Source organism: Triticum aestivum, chromosome 3A (assembly GCF_018294505.1).
Source record: "Triticum aestivum cultivar Chinese Spring chromosome 3A, IWGSC CS RefSeq v2.1, whole genome shotgun sequence".
NCBI lineage: Eukaryota > Viridiplantae > Streptophyta > Magnoliopsida > Poales > Poaceae > Triticum > Triticum aestivum.
In genome coordinates this window covers 637,055,093-637,081,488 of record NC_057800.1, presented here as the reverse complement: position 1 = coordinate 637,081,488, position 26,396 = coordinate 637,055,093, and positions in this window count along the sequence as shown.

The following is a 26,396-nucleotide window of genomic DNA, read 5'->3' as shown; positions in this document are numbered from 1 at the left end:
ACCAATAGAGGAGAGGGCCCGCTATGAATGGATTCTTCACAATACCAGAAGATGTGACACAAGGAATGATTTGTCAATCTCAGTCCAAAGCATATAACTGGAACATAACCAAAGATTTGAGATATCATGAGAGGAAGAATGCTTACAGAAGAAAACAAGAACTTCTTCATGGCACATGTGCTGAGCTTGGTAAAGTCTGACGCCACTGCATTCACGCCCAAGGACCTGCTAGCACACCCTCTACATGTTCAACCCTGCTGCCTCTCTGCTCCCTCCCACCAATGAGAGCCACGTCCCTGTCCTCCAAAGGTCACCGGTAGAAGCAGCGAGGGCGACCTAGAGGATGACGAGACATCACTAACGTTACCCATGTAGCCTTTCCCATGCTGGTTTATTCCTTCTCTACGGGGCGACGAAACCGGAGCTCGCCTGGCGACAGGGGTGGCCGAGGAGAAGGGGGTCGTCCTCGCCGAGGTCGGGCTTCTCCAGCATGTACTCCACCTGCAATAAAACATGGAGTTAGGAGCGGCTCGAGCGGATTACGGGGCGGCGGAACAGGAATCACCTGGGGGCGGGGGTCGGGTTTGGGGCGGACGCACTCCTCGGAGCCCTCGTCGGCTCACGCGGCCCTATTCTTCCTGTCCTAGCGTCGGCAGCAGGGGTGGCCATGTCCGGTGTCCCGTGGTTTGGGGCTCACCGTGTCCGCCGCGGCGGCGACGGCGATTGGGGTGGCGGCGTCAGCAGAAGCGAGCGAGGCGACCCCTTCCTCCTCGGTGCCTACGCTGTGCTCCTTCCTCTCTCTGGCGGCGACAATATTTGGCAGGGAGAGAGACGAGATCGGGAGAGAGGGCTCGGGGAGAGGTGGGGGCGAGGCATGGGTGGGATCCTGGGCTGGTTTTTCGGGTTTCTGGTGCGTGTGGGATCCAGCGTTTTGTTTACCGCATCGAGGGGGAGGGACGAGGTCGAACCATCATGACGTTCGATCCCCTTTAATAGTAGAGATTTGGAATGAATGTTGGGGTCTTCTCATACTTGGAAAAGTAAAAGTCTTCAACTGGAAGGGGGTTACATGGAGAGTTACCTTACTATTGAGTTAATGTTCAACGACACATTCGTACTACTGTTCAATGTCCACTATGTTCTATTGGTATGGAGGAAATACAATAGTGTCTATTATCTCGTGTGTGAGCAAAGAAAATTTGGAAAGAACTCGGCCTAATTGAGGAAGTTAATAAAGCAATGTTAGAGGATCGGTTGAGAATGCTCACTTTGAAAATTCTTGCTAAACTATACTAGGACTAGAGATATCCCATCGATAGAACTTGCAGCTGTTGTAGCGTAGTTCATATGGTGGAACCAAAGACAACTTGTGAGAGGTGAATCAGTGCAGTCATGTGAGAGATTGGCCCTTGCCATCAAAGTTCTAGCCACAAAAGTCAATAGAGCGCCATCTTCAAAATTCCCAAGTGCAAGTGTGATCATATGAAGAAGAAGTGGACAAATGGAATTATTTAAGTTAGCGTGGATGCTTATTTATCTGAGGAAGCCTTTTTAGGTGCTACTGGTGCATTGGCATGAGATGAATATGGGAATTTCATTCCGGCTGCGACCTGGTTCTTACCCCATGTGAGTAGCATGGGCTCAACTAAAATAATTGCTAATCGAAATGGTTTGTAGTTCGCTTTGAATAGATCATCTCATACAACAATTTTATATAATCACGTCTTGACCATATTACATCACAACATGCCTTGCAAAAACAAGTTAGACGTCCTCTACTTTGTTGTTGCAAGTTTTACGTGGCTGCTACGGGCTTACCAAGAAACGTCCATATGTACGCATCAAAAACCACAACGATTTTTCATCAAGTGTGCTGTTTTAACCTTCAACAAGGACCGGGCGTAGTCACACTCGATTCAATTAAAGTTGTAGAAAAAGACACCCACTAGCCACCTGTGTGCGAAGCACGTCGGTAGAACCAGTCTCATAACACGGTCATGTAATGTCGGTCTGGGCCGCTTCATCCAACAATACCAACGAATAAAGTATGACATGCTGGTAAGCAGTATGACTATTATGCCCACAACTCTTTGTGTTCTACTCGTGCATATAACATTTACGCATAGACCTGGCTCTGATGCCACTGTTGGGGGACGCAGTATTTCAAATTTTTCCTATGATCACGCAAGATCTATCTAGGAGATGCATGACTGTGTCCTGGACTAGGGGGTACTCACCACATCGTCTCCCGATCAGTTGGATTGGGCCGAGGACCCCCCCAGGGCCATTTACTCGTGGGCCAGTTCGGATAGTCAATGACATGCACAAGGAAGATTCCACAAGACTTGGTGATCAAGATAAGGACTCCTCTCCACCGGCGTATTCGACTAGGACTCTTGTTATCCTAGGCCTCTGGTGCATTATATAAGCCAAGGCCAAGCTAGTCGATAGATTATTATGACATTACTCATCACACCTGTAGGGTTTAGACCACAACATACGATCTCGAGGTAGATCAACTCTTGTAACCCCCATACTCATCAAAGTCAATCAAGCAGGAAGTAGGGTATTACCTCCATCAAGAGGGCCTGAGGGAGTCCTGGATTAGGGGGTCTCCAAACAGCCGGACTATATCCTTTGGCCGGACTGTTGGACTATGAAGATACAAGATTGAAGACTTCATCCCGTGTCTGGATGGGACTTTCCTTGGCGTGGAAGGCAAGCTTGGCAATACAGATATGTAGATCTCCTCCCTTGTAACCGACTCTGTGTAACCCTAGCCCCCTCCGGTGTCTATATAAACCGGAGGGTTTAGTTCGTAGGTCAACAGACAATCATACCATAGGCTAGCTTCTAGGGTTTAGCCTCTACGATCTCGTGGTAGATCAACTCTTGTAATACTCATATCATCAATATCAATCAAGCAACACATAGGGTATTACCTCCATCAAGAGGGCCCGAACCTGGGTAAACATCGTGTCCCCTGCCTCCTGTTACCATCCGCCTTAGACGTGCAGTTCGGGACCCCCTACCCGAGATCTGCCGGTTTTGACACCGACATTGGTGCTTTCATTAAGAGTTCCACTGTGCCGTCACCATAAGGCTCGATGGCCCCTTCGATCATCAATAACGATGCGGTCTAGGGTGAGGTTTTCCTTCCCGGGCAGATCTTCATATCCGGCGGCTTCGCACTGCGGGCCAATTCGCTTGGCCATCTGGAGCAGATCGAGAGCTACGCCCCTGGCCATCAGGTCAGGTTCGGAAACTTAAACTACACTGCCAACATCCGCAGAGACTTGATCTTCGACGGATTCGAGCCCATGTCAGGTGCGCCGCACAATCACGACGAGCATGACGTAACTCTGCCGTCGAACAGTGTTCGGGAGATCGCATCTGCAACTACTCTGGCCTTCAATCCGGAGCAAATTGCGCCATCCGACGACGGAGGGACGGACCCCACCATGGAGGCCGCACTCTCAGTGGTGATGGAGCCGGATACTGACTTCACCCCTTACAAGAGCCGTGTTGCCGAACCACTGGATTCGTCTCTGGCCACGGACTCCGAACCGCCTGCATCCGTGCCTATCGAATCCGATTGGGCGCTGATCTTGGAGTTCACCTCCGTGGATATCTTTCAGCACTCGCCTTTCGGCGATGTGCTAAATTTATTAAAGTCTCTCTCCTTGTCAGGAGAACCTTGGCAGAACTATGTCCGGCTAGAATGGGATGCGGACGACGAAGAAATTCGCTGCCCACCCACCACCCACTTAGTAGCCACTGTCGACGATTTAACCGACATGCTAGACTTCGACTTCGAAGACATCGACAGTATGGACGACGATGCGGGAGACGAACAGGAACCACCGCCCACAGGGCGCTGGACCGCCACTTCATCACATGACATATACATGGTGGATACACCCAAAGAAAACAATGACGAGGAACGGGAGGAGACAGCGGAGGATGACCCCTCCAAAAAGCAAACAAAGCGTCGGCGTAGGCGCCGCTCCAAATCCCGCCTCGGCAAAAACATCGATAAGAGTGCAAGAGAAAATAATACTCCAGTCGACTTCAGAGGAAACGGCGACGTCATTGCCCCGGCAGCAGAGCACGATGAAGCTGCAAACGGCGAACACAGTACGGATCCGACGTCCGAACATGGCGGTGTCGAGGATAAACCTCATCAAACCCCCTATGGGGAGGAAAACAGTCCGGATGATGATGCACACATCATCCCGGAAACAAACTTGGAGCAAGAGAACCTCCACAGAAGGCTTATTGCCACTGCGAGGAGTCTAAAGAAGCAGAAGCAAAGGCTTAAGGCCGAACAAAATACGCTCAACAACAGGTGGAACAAAGTGCTCGACAACGAAGAAAAGTATGATGGAGGTTACCACACAAAGAGCTATCCAAAGCGCAAGCTATTGCCTGAATTCAACGATGAGGCCTTAGAGCCCATACAGCCGAAAAATAAAACGGCCAACCGGCCGGATCAACCACCTTGTGACCGCGATAGAGCGGCTAACAAGGTCGCACATAAGTCAACACACGATCTACGTGAGGACTTGCGCCAAAAATCCAGTATGACCAGATCCATCTATGGATCTAGGAAGCGCACTCCGGCACAAAATCAAAATTGAATACTACAACCGTCCGAACGCCATGATACATCCAAATAAAGGGGTGCCGCACACCCCCTATGTTTCACCGATGAGGTGCTGGACCATGAATTCCCAGAAGGATTCAAACCAGTGAACATAGAAGCGTACGACGGGACCATAGACCCTGGGGTCTGGATTGAGGACTTTATCCTCCACATCCACATGGCTCGTGGAGACGATCTCCATGCCATCAAGTACTTGCCCCTCAAGCTTAAAGGACTAGCTCGGCACTGGCTGAAAAGCCTCCCCGAAAACTCAATTGGAAGTTGGGAGGAGTTTGAGGACGCTTTTCGGGCTAATTTTCAAGGGACGATTCCTCCGGATGTAGATAATTTAAGTCATATAATTCAACAGCCCGGAGAGTCAGCCCGAAAGCTTTGGAATAGGTTACTCACTAAGAAGAACCAAATCATCGACTGTCTGGACATCGAAGCCTTAGCAGCTTTCAAGCACAGCGTCCGAGACGAATGGCTCGCCAGACACCTCGACCAAGAAAAACCGAGAACAATGGCAGCCCTGACAAGCCTCATGACCCGCTTTTGCGCGGGCGAAGATAGCTGGTTAGCCCACAGTAGCACCAGCGACCCAAGCACATCCGAAGTAAGGGATGGCAATGGAAAACCATGACGCAGTAAAAACAAGCGTCGAAATAAAGAAGACATCCCAGATAATACGGCGGTCAACGCCAGATTCAGGGGCTCTTGGCCAGGTCAGCGGAAAAAGCCTTTCAAAGGCAGCAGAGATGGATCGTCTAGCCTAAACAAGATCCTCGACAAACTATGTCAGATCCATGGCACCCCCGACAAACCTGCAAATCACACCCACAGAGAATGTTGGGTCTTCAAGCAGACCGGTAAGCTAAACGCCGAACACAAGGGGGGAGACACCAAGCGAAGACGAGGACGAACCGCGCCAGCAAAGCATTGGAGGACAGGAAAAATTCCCACCAGAGGTTAAAACAGTAAACATGATCCATGTGACGAAGAGGAGAAGCAAACATGCACTCTGAGACATAAGCGCCATAGAGCCCTTCACCCCTAAATTCAACCCCTGGTTGGCCTGCCCGATCACTTTTGATCGCGGGGATCACGCGACAAGCATCCGGCATGAAGGATTGGCTGCCTTGGTGTTAGACCCAATAATAAACGGATACCACCTCACACGAGTCCTTATAGATGGCGGTAGTAGTCTAAATCTGATATATCAGGACACCGTCTGCAGAATGGGGATAGACCCGACAAAATAAGCCACCATAATACTACCTTCAAGGGAGTAATACCAGGCCCAGAGGCCCACTGTATGGGTTCTCTATTACTAGAGGTTGTATTCGGTTCTCCCGACAACTTCCGAAGCGAAAAGTTAACTTTCTACATCGCTCCATTCCGAAGTGGCTACCAAGCACTACTCGGAAGAGCGGCTTTCGCTCGTTTTAATACAGTACAACATTGCGCTTCTCTCAAGCTTAAGATGCCCGGTCCACATGGCACCATCACAGTTAGTGGGAATATTGAGCGTTCTATACGCGCAGAAGAATGTGCGGCGGCCTTAACAGCTGAGCACTAGACAACCTCACCAACCAGAATAAATGACAGGTCGTCAAGACCATGGACACGGTTAGACGAGTCCGACGCATCACTACACATGAGATTGGTTTGATGGTTAAACCCTCATAGACGGTACCAGGGGTTTCCCGCGTGTAATCGGGGCTAGTTCGGCTCAACTTGACTTATCTTGAATTTTAATGGTTTACTGATAATAACCAAATTTCTGGCACAACAACTTTCACCTAAGTTCTTCTCTTTTACAGATGGCAATCATGCTACACCCGTCTAGGACACGGCACAATGGAGACACAGGCGCAGACGTGCAGCAGGGACCCGCTCAAAGGTTTCTTTTCAGATTAAGACCCTGCGTAAACCTTTTTTTATTGTCTCTTGTTGTTCACATCCTCTGGATACTCAATACAATCGAGAAGGATACTGACGTTCTTGGCATGTGGCCACGTCAGGATATTGCACGTACCTAGACACTCGGGGTTTATTATTAAGGGCATTGTTCAGCCCGGCATATGTTATAAAGACCGAATACCTTAGGGAGTGTTCGGCATCGCGAGTTTGGCCTTATATGCATCAGCTCCGAATCATGTCTTTGGTCAAATGTTGGGTTTGACCGGCTCCCGTGTTTTGCTACCTTACGTTCCGCTCAATCGGTTAAGGCGGCACCGGGAGAACTACTGCGATTGTGCCCTGGTTCATTGATACGTCCATTCCGCATCATGCTTTTATATTGATATTTATTGCATTATGGGCTGTTATTACACATTATGTCACAATACTTATGCCTATTCTCTCTTATTTTACAAGGTTTACATAAAGAGGGAGAATCCTGGCAGCTGGGATTTTGGGCTGGAAAAGGAGCAAATATTAGAGACCTATTCTGCACAGCTCCAAAAGTCCTGAAACTTCACGGAAGATGTTTTCCAAATATATAAAAAATACTGAGAGCAATAACTTCACCAGGGGGCCACAACCTTCCCACGAGGGTGGGGGGCGCGCCCTACCCCCTGGACGTGCCCCCTACCTCATGGGCCCCCTGGTGGCCCTCTGGCGGCCATCTTCTGCTATATGGAGTCTTTTGATGGGAAAAAATCATAAGCCATCTTCTTGGACGAAACTCTGCCGCAACGAGGCGGAACCTTGGCAGAACCAATCTAGGGCCCCGGCGGAGCTGTTCTGCCGGGGAAACTTCCCTTCCGGAGGGGGAAATCATCGCCATCGTCATCACCAATGCTCCTCTCATCGGGAGAGGGCAATCTCCATCAACATCTTCATCAGCACCATCTCCTCTCAAAACCCTAGTTCATCTCTTGTATCCAATTCTTGTCTCTAAGTCTGGGATTGGTGCTAGTAGGTTGCTAGCAGTGTTAATTACTCCTTGTAGTTGATTCTAGTTGGTTTAATTGGTGGAAGATCATATGTTCACATCCTATATGCATATTAATACCCCTCTGATTATGAACATGTTTATGCTTTGTGAGTAGTTACTTTTGTTCCCGAGGACATGGGATAAGTCTTGCTATTAGTAGTCATGTGAATTTGGTATTCCTTCTATATTTTGATGAGATGTATGTTGTCTCTCCTCTAGTGGTGTTATGTGAACATCGACTACATGACACTTAGAGGAAGGCATTGGGAAGTAATAAGTAGATGATGGGTTGCTAGAGTGACAGAAGCTTAAACCCTAGTTTATGCGTTGCTTCGTAAGGGGCTGATTTGGATCCATATGTTTCATGCTATGGTTAGGTTTACCTTAATACTTTTGTTGTAGTTGCGGATGCTTGCAATAGAGGTTAATCATAAGTGGGATGCTTGTCCAAGTAAGGGTAGCACCCAAGCACCGGTCCACCCACATACCAAAATATCAAAGTACCGAACGCGAATCATATGAAGGTGATGAAACCTAGCTTGACGATATTCCCATGTGTCCTCGGGAGCGCTTTACATCATATAAGACTTTGTCCAGGCTTGTCCTTTGCTACAAAAAGGATTGGGCCACATTGTTGCACCTTATTTACTTTTGTTACTTGTTGCTAGTTGCAAATTATCTTATCACAAAACTATCTGTTACCACTTATTTCAGTACTTGCAGAGAATACCTTGCTGGAAACCGCTTATCATTTCCTTCTGCTGAGCAATTAAATGTCATAAATGCTTCTCATACTGCTCCATGGTATGCTGATTATGCTAATTACATTGTTGCTAAGTTTATACCACCTAGTTTCACATACCAGCAAAAGAAAAAGTTCTTCTATGATTTGAGGCATTACTTTTGGGATGACCCACATCTTTATAAAGAAGGAGTGGATGGTGTTATTAGATGTTGTGTACCTGAGCATGAACAGGAACCGATCCTACGCAAGTGTCACTCCGAAGCTTATGGAGGACACCATGCTGGAGATAGAACTGCACATAAGGTACTGCAATCTGGTTTTTATTGGCCTACTCTCTTCAAGGATGCCCGTAAGTTTGTCTTATCTTGTGATGAATGTTAAAGAATTGGTAATATTAGTAGACGTCAAGAAATGCCTATGAATTATTCACTTGTTATTGAACCATTTGATGTTTGGGGCTTTGACTATATGGGACCTTTTCCTTCCTCTAATGGTTATACACATATTTTAGTTGCTGTTGATTATGTTACTAAGTGGGTAGAAGCTATTCCAACTAGTAGTGCTGATCATAACACTTCTATTAAAATGCTTGAAGAAGTTATTTTTCCAAGATTTGGAGTCCCTAGATATTTAATGACTGATGGTGGTTCACATTTTATTCATGGTGCTTTCCGTAAAATGCTTGCTAAATATGATGTTAATCATAGAATTGCATCTCCTTATCACCCTCACTCTAGTAGTCAAGTAGAATTGAGTAATAGAGAACTCAAATTAATTTTGCAAAAGACTGTTAATAGGTCTAGAAAGAATTGGTCCAAGAAACTTGATGATGCATTATGGGCCTATAGAACTGCATGTAAAAATCCTATGGGTATGTCTCCGTATAAAATGGTCTATGGAAAAGCATGTCACTTACCTCTCGAACTAGAACACAAGGCTTATTGGGCTATTAAAGAACTTAATCATGATTTTAAACTTGCCGGTGAGAAGTGGTTATTTGATATTAGCTCACTTGATGAATGGAGAACTCAAGCCTACCAAAATGCCAAGTTGTTTAAAGAAAAAGTTAAAAGATGGCATGACAAAAGGATACAAAAGTGTGAGTTTAATGTAGGTGATTATGTATTGCTATACAACTCTCATTTAAGATTTTTTGCAGGAAAACTTCTCTCTAAATGGGAAGGTCCCTACATTATCGAGGAGGTCTACCGTTCCGGTGCCATAAAAATCAACAACTTCGAAGGCACAAATCTGAAGGTGGTGAGCGGTCAAAGAATTAAACACTATATCTCAGGTAATCCCATAAATGTTGAAACCAATGTTATTGAAATCGTAACCCCGGAGGAATACATAAGGGACACTTTCCGGAACGTTTCAGACTCCGAAAAGGAATATGTATGTGGTACGGTAAGTAAACCGACTCCAAAACAGTTTTTAAGGCAATATTTCTCCGTTTTGGAATATTTAGAAAAATAGAAAAATAAGCAGCAGTTCGGGAAGGACACGAGGGCTCTGATACGTCTCCATCGTTTCTACTTTTCCAAACACTCTTGCCCTTGTTTTGGACTCTAACTTGTATGATTTGAATGGAACTAACCCGGACTGACGCTGTTTTCAGTAGAATTGCCATGATGTTGTTTTATGTGTAGAAAACAAAATTTCTCGGAATGACCTGAAACTCCACGGGATATCTTACAATAAATAATAAAAAAAATCCTCGCCAAAGATGAAGACCAAGGGGCCCACACCCTTCTCACGAGGGTGGGGGCGCGCCCCCCTACCTTGTGGCCCCCCTGGAGACCCCTCGACTCCAACTCCAACTCCAACCTTGTGGCCCCCCTGGAGACCCCCCCGGAGCCGCTGCCAAGCCCTAAAACCTCTCGGGAGGGCTGATCTAGAGTCCGTTCGGGGCTCCAGAGAGGGGGATTCGTCGCCGTCGTCATCATCAACCATCCTCCCTCACCAATTTCATGATGCTCACCGCCGTGCGTGAGTAATTCCATCATAGGCTTGCTGGACGGTGATGGGTTGGATGAGATTCACCATGTAATCGAGTTAGTTTTGTTAGGGTTTGATCCCTAGTATCCACTTTGTTCTGAGATTGATGTTGCTATGACTTTGCTATGCTTAATGCTTGTCACTAGGGCCCGAGTGCCATGATTTCAGATCCAAACCTATTATGTTTTCATCAATATATGAGAGTTCTAGATCCTATCTTGCAACTCTATAGTCACCTATTATGTGTTATGATCCGTTAACCCCGAAGTGACAATAATCGGGATACTTACCGGTGATGACCGTAGTTTGAGGAGTTCATGTATTCACTATGTGCTAATGCTTTGTTCCGGTTCTCTATTAAAAGTAGGCCTTAATATCCCTTAGTTTCCATTAGGACCCCACTGCCACGGGAGGGTAGGACAAAAGATGTCATGCAAGTTCTTTTCCATAAGCATGTATGACTATATTCGGAATACATGCCTATATTACATTGACGAATTGGAGCTAGTTCTGTGTCACCCTATGTTATACATGATGAACCGCATCTGGCATAATTATCCATCATTGGTCCGATGCCTACGAGCTTTCCATATACTGGTTTACGCTTATTTACTTTCCTGTTGCTATTGTTACAATCACTACAAAACACCAAAAACATTACTTTGCTTTCATTACTCTTTTGTTACCGTTACCATCATTATCATATTACTTTGCTATTAAACACTTTGCTGCAGATACTAAGTTTCCAGGTGTGGTTGAATTGACAACTTAGCTGCTAATACTTGAGAATATTCTTTGGCTCCCCTTGTGTCGAACCAATAAATTTGGGTTGAATACTCTACCCTCGAAAACTGTTGCGATCCCCTATACTTGTGGGTTATCAAGACTAATTTCTGGCGCCGTTGCCGGGGATCATAGCTCTATTCTTTGAGTCACTTGGGATTTATATCTTCTGGACACTATGAAGAACTTGAGAGATCCAAAAACCAATATCTATCCCTCAACTACGAGGGGAGGTAAGGAACTGCCATCTAGCTCTGCACTTGATTCACCTTCTGTTATGAGTAAGCTTGCGACACCTAAACGTGCTTCTGCTATTCGTTCTGATATGTTGCATGTTATTGATGATGCTACTTTTGCTATACATGATACTTATGATGAAACTACCTCTATGCCTGATACTACTATGCCACTTAGTGATTTTCTCAAGGAATGACTTGCTAGGGCTAGAGAGATTGAAAATATTGAATCTGATTATGAAGATGAAAGTGATGATGAAGAATAACTTGTTATTCCTGAGGGTTATTTATTTGATCAAGATGCTTCTTTGGCTATTTTAGCTTGCAAAGATAGATATGAACTCAAAAGGTTATTAGCCAAATGGAATAAGCAATCTCTAAATGCTAGGATGAGACCTGACCCTGCTTTTGCTACTTCACCTATCTATGTTGCTGATAAGGATTATGAATTCTCTGTTGATCCTGATATAATTACTTTGGTTGAATCTGTTTCTTTTCATGGCTATGAATTTGGAACTATTGTAGCACATCTTACTAAATTAAATGATATAGCCACCCTGTTCACTAATGATGAGAGATCTTGCTACTTTTATATCCTTAAAATATTTCCGTTCTCATTAAAGGGTGATGCTAAGATATGGTTTAATTCTCTTGATCCTGGTTGTGTGCGTAGTCCCCAGGATATGATTTATTACTTCTCTGCTAAATATTTCCCTGCTCATAAGAAACAAGCTGCTTTAAAAGAAATATACAACTTTGTGCAAATTAAAGAAGAGAGTCTCCCACAAGCTTGGGGGAGGCTTCTCAAGTTACTTAATGCTTTGCCTGATCATCCTCTTAAGAAAAATGAAATAGTTGATATCTTTTATAATGGACTAACCGATGCTTCCAGAGATTACCTGGATAGTTGTGCTGGTTCTCTTTTCAGGGAAAGAACACCGGATGAAGCTGAAATCTTATTGAATAATATGTTGACAAATTAAAATAATTGTACACCTCCGGAGCTAGCTCCTGAGCCATCTCCTGCTCCAATTAACGATCCTATTCCTAAACCAACTCTGAAGAAGAGAGGTATTCTATTTCTTAGTCCTGAAGATATGCAAGAGGCAAAGAAATCTATGAGAGAAAAAGGTATTAAAGCTGAATATGTTAAGAATTTACCTCCTATTGAAGAAATACATGGTATTAATTTACCGCCCGATGAAGAAATATATGATCTTAATCCTTTATTTATTGAAGAACCTCCAGACCTCGATAACCCGACACAGGTAGTAAAGGTAAATTCTCCCTATAGATATGATAAAACTGAAATCCCTCCTACTAAAATTGCTAGTCAATGCTTGGATGAGTTTGATAATTTTATGTTTAAGCAAGAAGACTTCAATGCTTATTTTGGTAGACAATTAAAATAAGATGCTGATATGATTAAATATTTAGGTGACTATATGGCTAATATTAGAGGTGAACTTAAACTTGTTAGCAAACATGCTTATATGGTTACCACTCAAGTAGAACAAGTACTTAAAGCTCAAAAAGAATTGCTCAATGAGATGAATAGTAAGAAAAATAATTATGCTGTTAAAGTGGCTACTAGAACTGGTAGAATGACTCTGGAACCTTTGTATCCTGAAGGCCACCCTAAGAGAATTGAGCAAGATTCTCAGAGAAATAAAATTGATGCACCTAGTTCTTCTAAAAAGAAGAAAAAGAAAAATGATAGAACTGTGCAAACTTCTAGTGAACCTATTGCTGAACCACCTGATAATCCAAATGATATCTCTATGTCTGATGCTGAAACACAATCTGGCAATGAACATGAACCTAATGAAAATGTTAATGATGATGTTCATAATAATGCTCAACCTAGTAATGATAATGCTGTAGAAATTGAACCCGCTGTTGATCTTGATAACCCACAATCAAAGAATCAACGTTATGATAAGAAAGACATTGTTGCTAGGAAACATGGTAAAGAAAGAGAACCTTGGGTTCAGAAACCCATGCCTTTTCCTCCCAAACCATCCAAGAAAAAGGATGATGAGGATTTTGAGCGCTTTGCTGAAATGATTAGACCTATCTTTTTGCGTATGCGATTAACTGATATACTCAAAACCAATCCTTATGCTAAGTACATGAAAGATATTATTACAAATAAAAGAAAGATACTGGAAGCTGAAATTTCCACCATGCTTGCTAATTATACTTTTAAGGGTGGAATACCAAAGAAACTTGGGGATCCAGGAGTACCTACTATACCATGCTCCATTAAAAGAAACTATGTTAAAACTGCTTTATGTGATCTTGGAGCCGGTGTTAGTGTTATGCCTCTCTCTTTATATCGTAGACTTGATTTGAATAAGTTGACACCTACTGAAATATCTTTGCAAATGGCTGATAAGTCAACTACTATACTTGTTGGTATTTGTGAGGATGTGCCTGTTGTAGTTGCAAACGTTACTATTTTAACGGACTTTGTTATTCTTGATATTTCCAAGGACGATAGTGTGACTATTATTCTTGGAAGAACTTTTCTTAATACTGCAGGGGCTGTTATTGATTGCAACAAAGGCAATGTCACTTTTCATGTTAATGGTAATGAGCATACGGTACACTTTCCGAGAAAACAACCTCAAGTTCATAGTATCAATTCTATCAGAAAAATTCCATCGATTATATTTGGAGGTTTTGAATTTCCTCTTCCTACTGTGAAGAAATATGATATACTTATTATTGGCGATGTGCATATCCCTGTTGAGGTAACCTAGTGTTATTCGAAATTTCTCTGGTTTCATGTTAATCGGAATGGGTTTGTTAACAAGACTTGATCAACCTTGTTAGTGGATTCCTTTTGACGAGCATGAGATGGATGAAACTAGAAGCACAACCTTCTGTACCCTCTCTATACTTTCTGTTATTTAGTTGAAATAAAGTGAAAATAAATAATTTTCTGTCTATTATCTGATTATCCGTGCAATATAAAAATACCTCGAAAATAAAAGTTCTCCAAATGCCCTGAAAATTAAATATGATTTTTTCTAGAATATTTGAGGATTTATGGAACTGAACACACACCGGGGGGCCAACCACCTTGCCACGAGGGTGGAGGGCACGCCCACCCCCTAGGACGCGCCCCCTGCCTCGTGGGCCCACGGTGGCCCTCCTCCACTTATTCTTTCAGCCACATACTTCATCTAACTCCCCCAAACAAGAAAAACCAGCTCAAACCCGAGTCCAAGCTTGTTTTGCTGCCATTTTCGATCTCCTTGCTCAAAGCACCTCTCACAAAACTGCTTGGGGAGATTGTTCCTCGGTACATGACTCCTCCATTGGTCCAATTAGTTTTTGTTCTAGTGCTTTATTCATTGCAAATTTGTGTTGCTTAGGTGACCCTATTCTTGAGCTACATGTCAAATTTATATGGTCAAAAGTAGTTTTGATGCATGATATAGGCCCTAGGCACTTGTAGGAGTAGTTGCTATCAATATTATTGAGTTTGGTTTACTTTTATTTTGAAGTTACTAAAAAATTTCAGAATTTTTCAGAGGAAGAAATATGCTTACGAAAATGTTCCAAGGTGGTTGTCGGTGTCAAAACCGGCGGATCTCGGGTAGGGGGTCCTGAACTGTGCGTCTAAGGCGGATGGTAACAGGAGGCAGGGGACACGATGTTTTACCTAGGTTCGGGCCCTCTTGATGGAGGTAAAACCCTACGTCCTGCTTGATTATTCTTGATAATATGAGTAGTACAAGAGTTGATCTACCACAAGATCGAAGAGGCTAAACCCTAGAAGCTAGCCTATGGTATGATTGTCTGTTGTCCTACGGATTAAAACCCTCTAGTTTATATAGACACCGTAGGGGGCCAGGGTTACACAAGGTCGGTTACAAAGGAGGATATATCCATATCCTTATTGCCTAGCTTGCCTTCCACGCCAAGTAGAGTCCCATCCGGACACGGGACGAAGTCTTCAATCTTGCATCTTCATAGTCCAACAGTCCGGCCAAAGGATATAGTCTGGCTGTCTGGAGACCCCCTAATCCAGGACTCCCTCAGTAGCCCCTGAACCAGGCTTCAATGACGATGAGTCCGGCACGCAGTGTTGTCTTCGGCATTGCAAGGCGGGTTCCTCCTCCGAATACACCACAGAAGAGTTTGAATACAAGGATAGTGTCCGACCCTGCAAAATAAGTTCCACATACCACCATAGAGAGAATAATATTTCCACAAATCTAGTTTGCTGACACGTTCTGGCAGCGTGACATCACGCCATGGCCAGGTAATTATTCGAACCATTTTTCTTCAACCAGCCCCGCACATAACGCGAGGCGGTTTCTTGACACGTCTTGTCAAAGCAGAGATCGTGTTCCCCTTATTACGGGATTCTCATCAATACGGACATGGGTAACCCAACCATGCCATCAATTACGGCGCTTGGTGAACAAGCGAGTTTTACCAGGCTAGTGGAGGCGCATAGTTTAGTCCGCCCTTATAAAGGGATGAGATCTCACCTTTTTCTACCCACGCCTTCTTCCTCCTTGCTCACCCATTCTCGCGCACTCGAGCTCCAACGCCCAAGTCCACATCCTTCTCCTCAACTCCAAACATGTCCGGAGCGGGAGGCAACTGCCTCTACCGTCACGGAGGGTCACATCAAAAAGTTACGCGGAGCCGGATACTTAGCCGCGGATATCGGCACCGGCTGCCAGCCGCGGGGCAGGTCATCCCTACCCCAGAACCTCACGAGAGGGTGGTCTTCCTCCACCACTTTGTCCGCGGACTAGGGTTTCCCCTCCATCCATTTGTCTGCGGCCTCATGTTCTACTATGGGCTGGACTTCCATGATCTGGCCCTGAACTTCATCCTCAACATCTCGGCGTTCATCGTCGTGTGCGAGGCCTTCCTCCGCATCCAGCCCCACTTCGGCCTATGGCTGAAGACCTTCAATATCAAGACGAAGGTGGTGGGTGGCCAACAGGAGGAATGCGGCGGAGCCATGGTGGGAAAGATGCCCAACGTTACATGGCTCGAGGGCTCCTTCATGGAGACCATAAAGGGGTGGCAGTCGGGGTGGTTCTACATCACCGAGCCGTGCGACTCCAACTGGGTGGCGGCCCCCCGAGTTTCGATCCGGAATCCCCACGCGGCTCACTTCCTGGAAGGAGAAGGGCATGTCCTGATGTTCATCGGTGGAGCTGGACGGACTCCAGAAATGTATCCGGAATATGACAAGCAAGAAGCTCAAGCTTGTCAACATAGTCCAGGTCATTCTCTTCCGCCGGATCCTCCCGTGTCAACAACAGGATTTTAACTTATGGGAGTTCGACCCGGCCCAGCACCAAACTCTGAGCGAGCAATTCGACACGACGCACAAAGACGTCTGGAGGGTGTTGTTCAAGGGCGCTGAGGTCCCTCCCTCTCTCACCGAGGACCACGGGCTAAGCGCGAAGCGCCCTGCGAATCCGGTAAGTTCTGCACATCTAATAGGATATTTAATTCCCATAGCTTAACCATGTGCGGGGTCTGAGCTCCCATGCCTTTGACAGGACTGGGTGGAGGCCTCAAAGTAGATCGACTGTCCGGCCCCTCTGCCCGAAGACACTACGGATGCTCTCCTGACGGAGATGCTGACTCCGGATCCTTATAAGATGCCGGAGAAGACCAAGAAGAAGGCCAAGGGAACCCGAAAGAATTATTTTAGGCAATATTGCTTCATGCTATATTATCTACTGTTTTAGGCCATATTGGGCTTTATTTTCCACTTTTATAGTATTTTTGGGACTAACCTATTAACCGGAGGCCCAGCCCAGATTTGATGTTTTATGCCTATTTCAGTGTTTCGAGAAAAGGAATATCAGACGGAGTCGAAACGGAACGAAATCAACTGAAGAAGTTATTTTTGGAAGGAAACCCACCTGATGGACTTGGACCCCACGTCAGAAGATACGGGAGCTGCCCACGAGGGTGGGGGGCGCGCCCACCCCCCTAGGGCATGCCCCCTGCCTCGTGGGGCCGCCATGGCTCCCCTGACGTGCTTCTTCTGCCTATATAACTCCATATACCCTAAAACTTCCAGAACATACAATAGATTGGGAGTTCCGCCGCCAGAAGCCTCCGTAGCCACCAAAAACCAATCTAGACCTGTTCCGGCACCCTGCCGGAGGGGGCAATCCCTCTCCGATCGCCATCTTCATCATCCCGGTGCTCTCCATGACGAGGAGGGAGTAGTTCTCCCTCGGGGCCGAGGGTATGTACCAGTAGCTATGTGTTTGATCTCTTTCTCTCTCTCTCTCTCTCGTGTTCTTAAGGTGATACGATCTTGATGTATCGCGAGCTTTGCTATTATAGTTGGATCCTATGTTTCTCCTCCCCCTCTTCTCTCTTGTAATGAATTGAGTTTCCCCTTTGAAGTAATCTTATCGGATTGAGTCTTTAAAGATTTGAGAACACTTGATGTATGTCTTGCCGTGGATATCCGTGGTGACAATGGGATATCACGTGATTCACTTGATGTATGTTTTGGTGACCAACTTGCGGGTTCCGCCCATGAACCTATGCATAGGGGTTGGCACACGTTTTCGTCGTGATTCTCCGGTAGAACTTTGGGGCACTCTTTGAGGTCGTTTGTGTTGGTTGAATAGATGAATATGAGATTGTGTGATGCATATCGTATAATCATACCCACGGATACTTGAGGTGACATTGGAGTATCTAGGTGACATTAGGGTTTTGATTGATTTGTGTCTTAAGGTGTTATTCTAGTATGAACTCTAGGGCTCTTTGTGACACCTATAGGAATAGCCCAACGGATTGATTGGAAAGAATAACTTTGAGGTGGTTTCATACCCTACCATAATCTCTTCATTCATTCTCCACTATTAGTGAGTTTGGAGTGACTCTTTGTTGCATGTTGAGGGATAGTTATGTTATCCAATTATGTTATTATTGTTGAGAGGACTTACACTAGTCAAAGTATGAACCCTAGGCCTTATTTCCACACATTGCAATACCATTTACGCTCACTTTTATCATTCGTTACCTTGCTGTTTTTATAATTTCAGATTACAAATACCTTTATCTACTATCCATATACCACTTGTATCACCATCTCTTCGCCGAACTAGTGCACCTATACAATTTACCATTGTATTGGGTGTGTGGGGGACACAAGAGACTCTTTGTTATTTGGTTGCAGGGTTGCTTGAGAGAGACCATCTTCATCCTACGCCTCCCAGGGATTGATAAACCTTAGGTCATTCACTTGAGGGAAATTTGCTACTGTCCTACAAACCTCTGCACTTGGAGGCCCAACAACGTCTACAAGAAGAAGGTTGTGTAGTAGACATCAAGATATTTTCTGGCGCCGTTGCCGGGGAGGTTAGCGCTTGAAGGTATATCTTTAGATCTTGCAATCGAGTCTTTTAGTTTCTTGTTTTATCACTAGTTTATTTTATAAAAGAAAATTACAAAAAAATGGAATTAAGTTTGTCTCATACGCTTCATCTTTTTAATATCTTTCGTGAGTATGATGGAAAGGAAAATTGTGCTCAAGTGCTCGAAGAAGAAATCTATAAAATGTTTGGCACTAAATATTTGAATGATGAGCATGATTGCAATGTTGTTAGTATGAATTCCTTGAATATCCATGATGCTAATGTTATGCAAAGCCACAAGCTTGGGGAAGCTATGTTTGATGAGGATGATATTTTTTGTCCCCCAAGTTTTGATGAACAAATTTATTATGATGAAAGCATGCCTCCTATCTATGATGATTATTGTGATGACACGTATGCTTTAAAGAACGATAATAACCATGAAACTTGTCATCTTGATCTTAATTTTCAATCACCTGATAGTTATTTTGTTGAGTTTGCTCCCACTATTATTCATGAGAAGAATTTTGCTTATGTGGAGAGTAGTAAATTTTGCATGCTTGTAGATCATGAAAAGAATGCTTTATATGCTGGTTATATTGTTGAATTCATTCATGATGCTACTGAAAATTATTATGAGGGAGGAATATATGCTTGTAGGAATTGCAATAATATCAAGTTTCCTCTCTATGTGCTTTAAATTTTGAAGTTATGCTTGTTTTGCTTTCCTATGCAAGTTGATTCTTGTTCCCATAAGTTGTTTGCTCACAAAATCCTTATGCATAGGAAGTTGGTTAGGATTAAACGTGCTAGTCATATTCTTCATGATGCTCTCTTTATGTTTCAATTCTTATCCTTTATGAGAGCATCATTGAAATCATCATGCCTAGCTAGGGGCGTTAAACGATAGCGCTTGTTGGGAGGCAACCCAATATTATTTTAGTTCCTTGATTTTTGTTCCAGTTTAGTAATAAATAATTCATCTAGCCTCTGTTTAGATGTGGTTTTATGTGTTTAATTAGTGTTTGTGCCAAGTAGAACCTTTGGGAAGACTCGGGGAAAGTCTTTGCGATCATGTTGTAAAAAACAGAAACTTTAGCGCTCACGAGAATTGCTGCCATTTTTATTTGGAGAGTGATATTTAGTTAATTCTTTTTGAATATGATTAATAGATAAATTCCTCAGGTCCAGCAATTTATTTGATAATTTTATGAGTTCCAGAAGTATACGTTTGATCCAGATTACTACAGACTCTTCTGTTTTTGACAGATTCTGTTTTTCATGTGTTGTTTACTTATTTTGATGAATCTATGGCTAGTAAAATAGTTTATAAACCATAGATAAGTTGGAATACAGTAGGTTTAACACCAATATAAATAAATAATGAGTTAATTACAGTACCTTGAAGTTGTGATTTATTTTCTTATACTAACGGAGCTTACGAGTTTTCTGTCAAGTTTTGTGTTGTGAAGTTTTCAAGTTTTGGGTAAAGATTCGATGGACTATGGAATAAGGAGTGGCAAGAGCATAAGCTTGGGGATGCCCAAGGCACCCCAAGGTAATATTCAAGGACAACCAAGATCCTAAGCTTGGGGATGCCCCGGAAGGCATCCCCTCTTTCGTCTTCGTTCATCGGTAACTTTACTTGGAGCTATATTTTTATTCACCACATGATATGTGTTTTGCTTGGAGCATCAATTTATTTTGTTAGTATTTGCTTTCTGTTATTTAGAACAATGTTTTACATCTTCTATTCCAATAAAAGTGTCATTGGTAGCCTTTACTATGCCTATTTTAGAAGTCCACATGTTGCTGTTTGAAAACAGAAAGTTTACCGCTGTTGCAATAATTCCCTAGAAAAGTCAGAATGTGATAAAATGTTGAAACCTTTTGCATATTAAGCTCTGATAAATTTACTACAGTGGGAGTTTTCTTTCATAATTTTTGGATCTAGGGAGCATTCTTTACAGACTATCCTGTTTAGGCAGATTGCTGTTATGTTTGCATTGTTTGCATATGTTTGCTTCTTTAATGATTCTATTTGAGGATAGGACTATTAAATATGCAGAGGCATTTAGTATGCAATGTCGAATAATATTTTTTGTGGTTTGCTACAGTAGAGTATGATAAGGTTTTTGCAATGGTTTATACTAACTTATCTCACTAGTCCTTGTTGAGTTTTGTGTGGATGAAGCTTTTGAGATTTAGGGAGACCGTGATATGAGAGGAATTAAGGAGACACAAAAGCTCAAGCTTGGGGATGCCCAAGGCATCCCAAGATATTATTTCAATAAGTCTCAAGCGTCTAAGCTTGGGGATGCCCCAGTTGGCATCCCACCTTTCTTCTTCAACAACTATCGGTTAGTATCGGTTGATCCTAAGTTTTTGCTTCTTCACATGATGTTTGCCATTCTTAGAATGCCATTTTATTTTGCTTTGATTGCTGTTTGAATAAAATACCAAGATCTGAAATTATTAAATGTTAGAGAGTCTTCACATAGTTGCATAATTATTCGACTACTCATTGATCTTCACTTATATCTTTCGGAGTAGTTTGTCATTTGCTCTAGTGCTTCACTTATATCTTTTAGAGCATGGTCGTAGTTTTATTTTGAAGAAATAGATGAACTCTCATGCTTCACTTATATTATTTTGAGAGTCTTAAATAGCATGGTAATTTGCTTAAAATCCTAATATGCTAGGTATTCAAGAATAATAAAATTCTCTTATGAGTGTGTTGAATACTAAGAGAAGTTTGATTCTTAATGATTGTTTTGAGATATGAGGATGGTAATATTAGAGTCATGCTAGTTGAGTAGTTGTAAATTTGAGAAATACTTGTGTTGAAGTTTGTGATTCCCGTAGCATGCACGTATGGTGAACCATTATGTGATGAAGTCGGAGCATGATTTATTTATTGATTGCCTTCCTTATGAGTGGCGGTCAGGGACGAGCGATGGTCTTTCCTACCAATCTATCCCCCTAGGAGCATGCGCGTAGTACTTTGTTTCGATAACTAATAGATTTTTGCAATAAGTATGTGAGTTCTTTATGACTAATGTTGAGTCCATGGATTATACGCATTCTCACCCTTCCACCTTTGCTAGCCTCTCTAATACCGCGCACTTTTTGCCGGTATCATACACCTACCATATACCTTCCTCAAAACAGCCACCATACCTACCTATTATGGCATTTCCATAGCCATTCCGAGATATATTGCCATGCAACTTTCCACCATCCAGTTTATCATGACACATTCATCATTGTCATATTGCTTAGCATGATCATGTAGTTGACATAGTATTTGTGGCAAAGCCACCGTTCATAATTATTTCATACTTGTCACTCTTGATTCATCGCATATCCCGGTACACCGCCGGAGGCATTCATATAGAGTCATCTTTGTTCTAGTATCGAGTTGTATCATCGAGTTGTAAATAAATAGAAGTGTGATGATCACCATTCAATAGAGCATTGTCCCAAAAAAAGAGAAAGGCCAAATAAAAAAAAGTCCAAATAAAAAAGAAAGGCCAAAAAAGGGACAATGCTACTATCCTTTTACCACACTTGTGCTTCAAAGTAGCACCATGATCTTCATTATAGAGAGTCTCCTATGTTGTCACTTTCATATACTAGTGGGAATCTTTCATTATAGAACTTGGCTTGTATATTCCAATGATGGACTTCCTCAAAATGCCCTAGGTCTTCGTGAGCAAGCGAGTTGGATGCACACCCACTTAGTTTCTTTTCGAGCTTTCATACACTTATAGCTCTAGTGCATCCGTTGCATGGCAATCCCTACTCACTCACATTAATATCTATTAATGGGCATCTCCATAGCCCATTGATACGCCTAGTTTATGTGAGACTCTCTTCTCCCTTTTTGTCTTCTCCACAACCACCATTCTATTCCACCTATAGTGCTATGTCCATGGCTCACGCTCATGTATTCCGTGAAGATTGAAAAAGTTTGAGAACATCAAAAGTATGAACCAATTGCTTGGCTTGTCATCGGGGTTGTGCATGATTTAAATATTTTGTGTGGTGAAGATAGAGCATAGCCAGACTATATGATTTTGTAGGGATAGCTTTCTTTGGCCATGTTATTTTGAGAAAACATAATTGCTTAGTTAGTATGCTTGAAGTATTATTATTTTTATGTCAATATGAACTTTTGTCTTGAATCTTTCGGATCTGAATATTCATATCACAAGTAAGAATAATTACATTGAAATTATGCCAACTAGCATTCCACATCAAAAATTATCTTTTTTATCATTTACCTACTCGAGGACGAGCAGGAATTAAGCTTGGGGATGCTTGATACGTCTCCAACGTATCTATAATTTTTGATTGCTCCATGCTATATTATCTACTGTTTTAGGCAATATTGGGCTTTATTTTCCACTTTTATATTATATTTTGGACTAGCCTATTAACCGGAGGCCCAACCCAGATTTGCTGTTTTATGCCTATTTCAGTGTTTCGAGAAAAGGAATATCAGACGGAGTCGAAACGGAACGAAATCAACTGGAGAAGTTATTTTTGGAAGGAAACACACCTGATGGACTTGGACCCCACGTTAGAAGACACGGGAGATGCCCACGAGGGTGGGGGGTGCGCCCACCCCCCTAGGGCGCGCCCCCTTGCCTCGTGGGGCCCCCGTGGCTCCCCTGACGTGCTTCTTCTGCCTATATAACTCCATATACCCTAAAACTTCCAGAACATACAATAGATCGGGAGTTCCGCCGCCAGAAGCCTCCGTAACCACCAAAAACCAATCTAAACCCGTTCCGGCACCCTGCCGGAGGGGGCAATCCCTCTTCGGTGGCCATCTTCATCATCCCGGCGCTCTCCATGACGAGGAGGGAGTAGTTCTCCCTCGGGGGTGAGGGTATGTACCAGTAGCTATGTGTTTGATCTCTCTCTCGTGTTCTTAAGGTGATACGATCTTGATGTATCGCGAGCTTTGCTATTATAGTTGGATCCTATGTTTCTCCTCCCCCTCTTCTCTCTTGTAATGAATTGAGTTTCCCCTTTGAAGTAATCTTATCGGATTGAGTCTTTAAAGATTTGAGAACACTTGATGTATGTATTGCCATGGATATCTGTGGTGACAATGGGGTATCATGTGATTCACTTGATGTATGTTTTGGTGACCAACTTGCGGGTCCCGCCCATGAACCTATGCATAGGGGTTGGCACACGTTTTCGTCGTGATTCTCCGGTAGAACTTTGGGGCACTCTTTGAGGTCCTTTGTGTTGGTTGAATAGATGAATATTAGATTGTGTGATGCATATCGTATAATCATACCCATGGATACTTGAGGTGACATTGGAGTATCTAGGTGACATTAGGGTTTTGATTGATTTGTGTCTTAAGGTGTTATTCTAGTATGAACTCTAGGGCTGTTTGTGACACCTATAGGAATAGCCCAACGAATTGATTGGAAAGAATAACTTTGAGGTGGTTTCGTACCCTACCATAATCTCTTCGTTCGCTCTCTGCTATTAGTGACTTTGGAGTGACTCTTTGTTGCATGTTGAGGGATAGTTATGTGATCTCATTATGTTATTATTGTTGAGAGGACTTACACTAGTGAAAGTATGAACCCTAGGCCTTATTTCCACACATTGTAATACCGTTTATGCTCACTTTTATCATTTGTTACCTTGCTGTTTTTATAATTTCAGATTACAAATACCTTTATCTACTATCCATATACCACTTGTATCACCATCTATTCGCTAAACTAGTGCACCTATACAATTTACCATCGTATTGGGTGTGTTGGGGACACAAGAGATTCTTTGTTATTTGGTTGCAGGGTTGCTTGAGAGAGACCATCTTCATCCTACGCCTCCCACGGATTGATAAACCTTAGGTCATCCACTTGAGGGAAATTTGCTACTGTCCTACAAACCTCTGCACTTGGAGGCCCAACAACGTCGACAAGAAGAAGGTTGTGTAGTAGACATCAAGTTCTCGATGCCAGGTGGTATCGGACTCATCGTCCGATAACTCCGCATGCACTCCTCCCATGAAGATGAGGAGGAGGAAGATGAAGATGCTCCCCCTCCAGCCGGGGGAGACAAGAAAAGGAAGGCCGCCCCAACCGGGGAGGCCGAAGGGTCCATGCAAGGAAGGACTCTCCTTCCGGACTGCTCCACCACCGCCGCCGAAAGCGAAGATGAGTGGCTACTCAGGGCCAAGCCCCTGGCGAAGTCATAAGTATTCGGATTCCAGAGTAACTCATAGCATTCCTTTGTTGCACTGCTTCCCCTAACGCCGAATATGATTATGCAGACTGCCCCAAGCCCGTATCGACGTATCCTCGTCGGACGGCTCCTTGGATTCGTCAGATATGGATAGTGATCCACTTCCGACCGCCTCCTCCCCTTGCCCTATGGACAATGCCGAGGCGTTGTCCTAGGGGGCACCGAGCCGGGGGGAGACAGTCCCGGAGGCGCCTCAAGGTGACCTTCCGGACTCCAGGAGCAAAGGGAGCAAGGCTTCCGGGGGCTCCAAGTCCGGCACTCAGCCGGACACCGTGCCGGAACCTCCAGTGGTTCTGGACTCGGGCAGGCGGCCTCCTTCCAAAAGGGGTAAGATGCCCGTGCTGGTGACCTCTGTCTATCCAGAGGCACCGGACAACCTTCTGGGAGCGCTTCGCGGCACTTCCATCGACGAGGAGCACCGCACTATTATGAGTGCGGTGATCAAGAAGGTTCAGTCCGCCAAGAGCGGACTGACTGAAGCCTGTGCCAGCCTTCTAACAAGCTTTGAGGTAAGTGTTTAGAATATAAGAAAAATATTACCGCATAGACAGTAGCCCCTGATGTTCTGTTCGGTGTTCACAAAGAAAAGCCGAATAGAGGATTAAATAATATCGCAGGAGTCTATTATAAGTATGTCTATATGCGTATGCAGGCTTCGCTGCCGGCCTCTGCCGCACTGACTGCAGAGGTTGCCGCACTGAAGCAGGACCTCAGAGGGTCCGAGAAGGAGCTTGGCCTTGCTAAGAGGCAGCTCGAGGAGAACAAAGGTAAGAAATACCTAGTCTATATATATAAAGAAGATGCGATTGCGAAATGACAGAATCATCATGAATTTGCCGGCGGCCACGACCAAGGTGGCGGCCCTAAAGCAAGCGCTATCCGAGGCCGAAAACAAAGCGACCAAGGAGCGCACCGAGCGGGAAAAGCAAGAGGCACGGGTGGGCGAGGTGCAGCAAGAGCTCCAGGCTCTCGTGATGAAGCATAAGGCTTTGGAGCTTGACTCGAAGACGCGAGAGTCCGAGCTCGCCTTGGCCCTTGAGAGCGCAAAAAATGCCAAGGCCGAAGCCCAAAAGGCCCTCCAAGAGATTAGGCGATGAGGAAGATAGCGGCGGGTAAGGCATTCAATATGCAAAGCAAGCATGTGAGAGTAAATTACTTGTTACTTACCTGAGTCCGGAGCTCTCTAGGAGCGTTCGTAGATTTGCCCCGCAGCATGTCGGATGCCGCACAGTTTTACCAGGTCGAGGAGGGAAGCTCGACGGAGAAGCTGTTCTGGTCTCAGTATACTGGGACTGAACACCCAATGCCTATGAGCGACCAGCTGAAGCAACTGGTCGAGCTTCACAAGGCGGCCGAACATGCCATGAAGGGCTTTATAGTCTGGATGTGGCCTGGC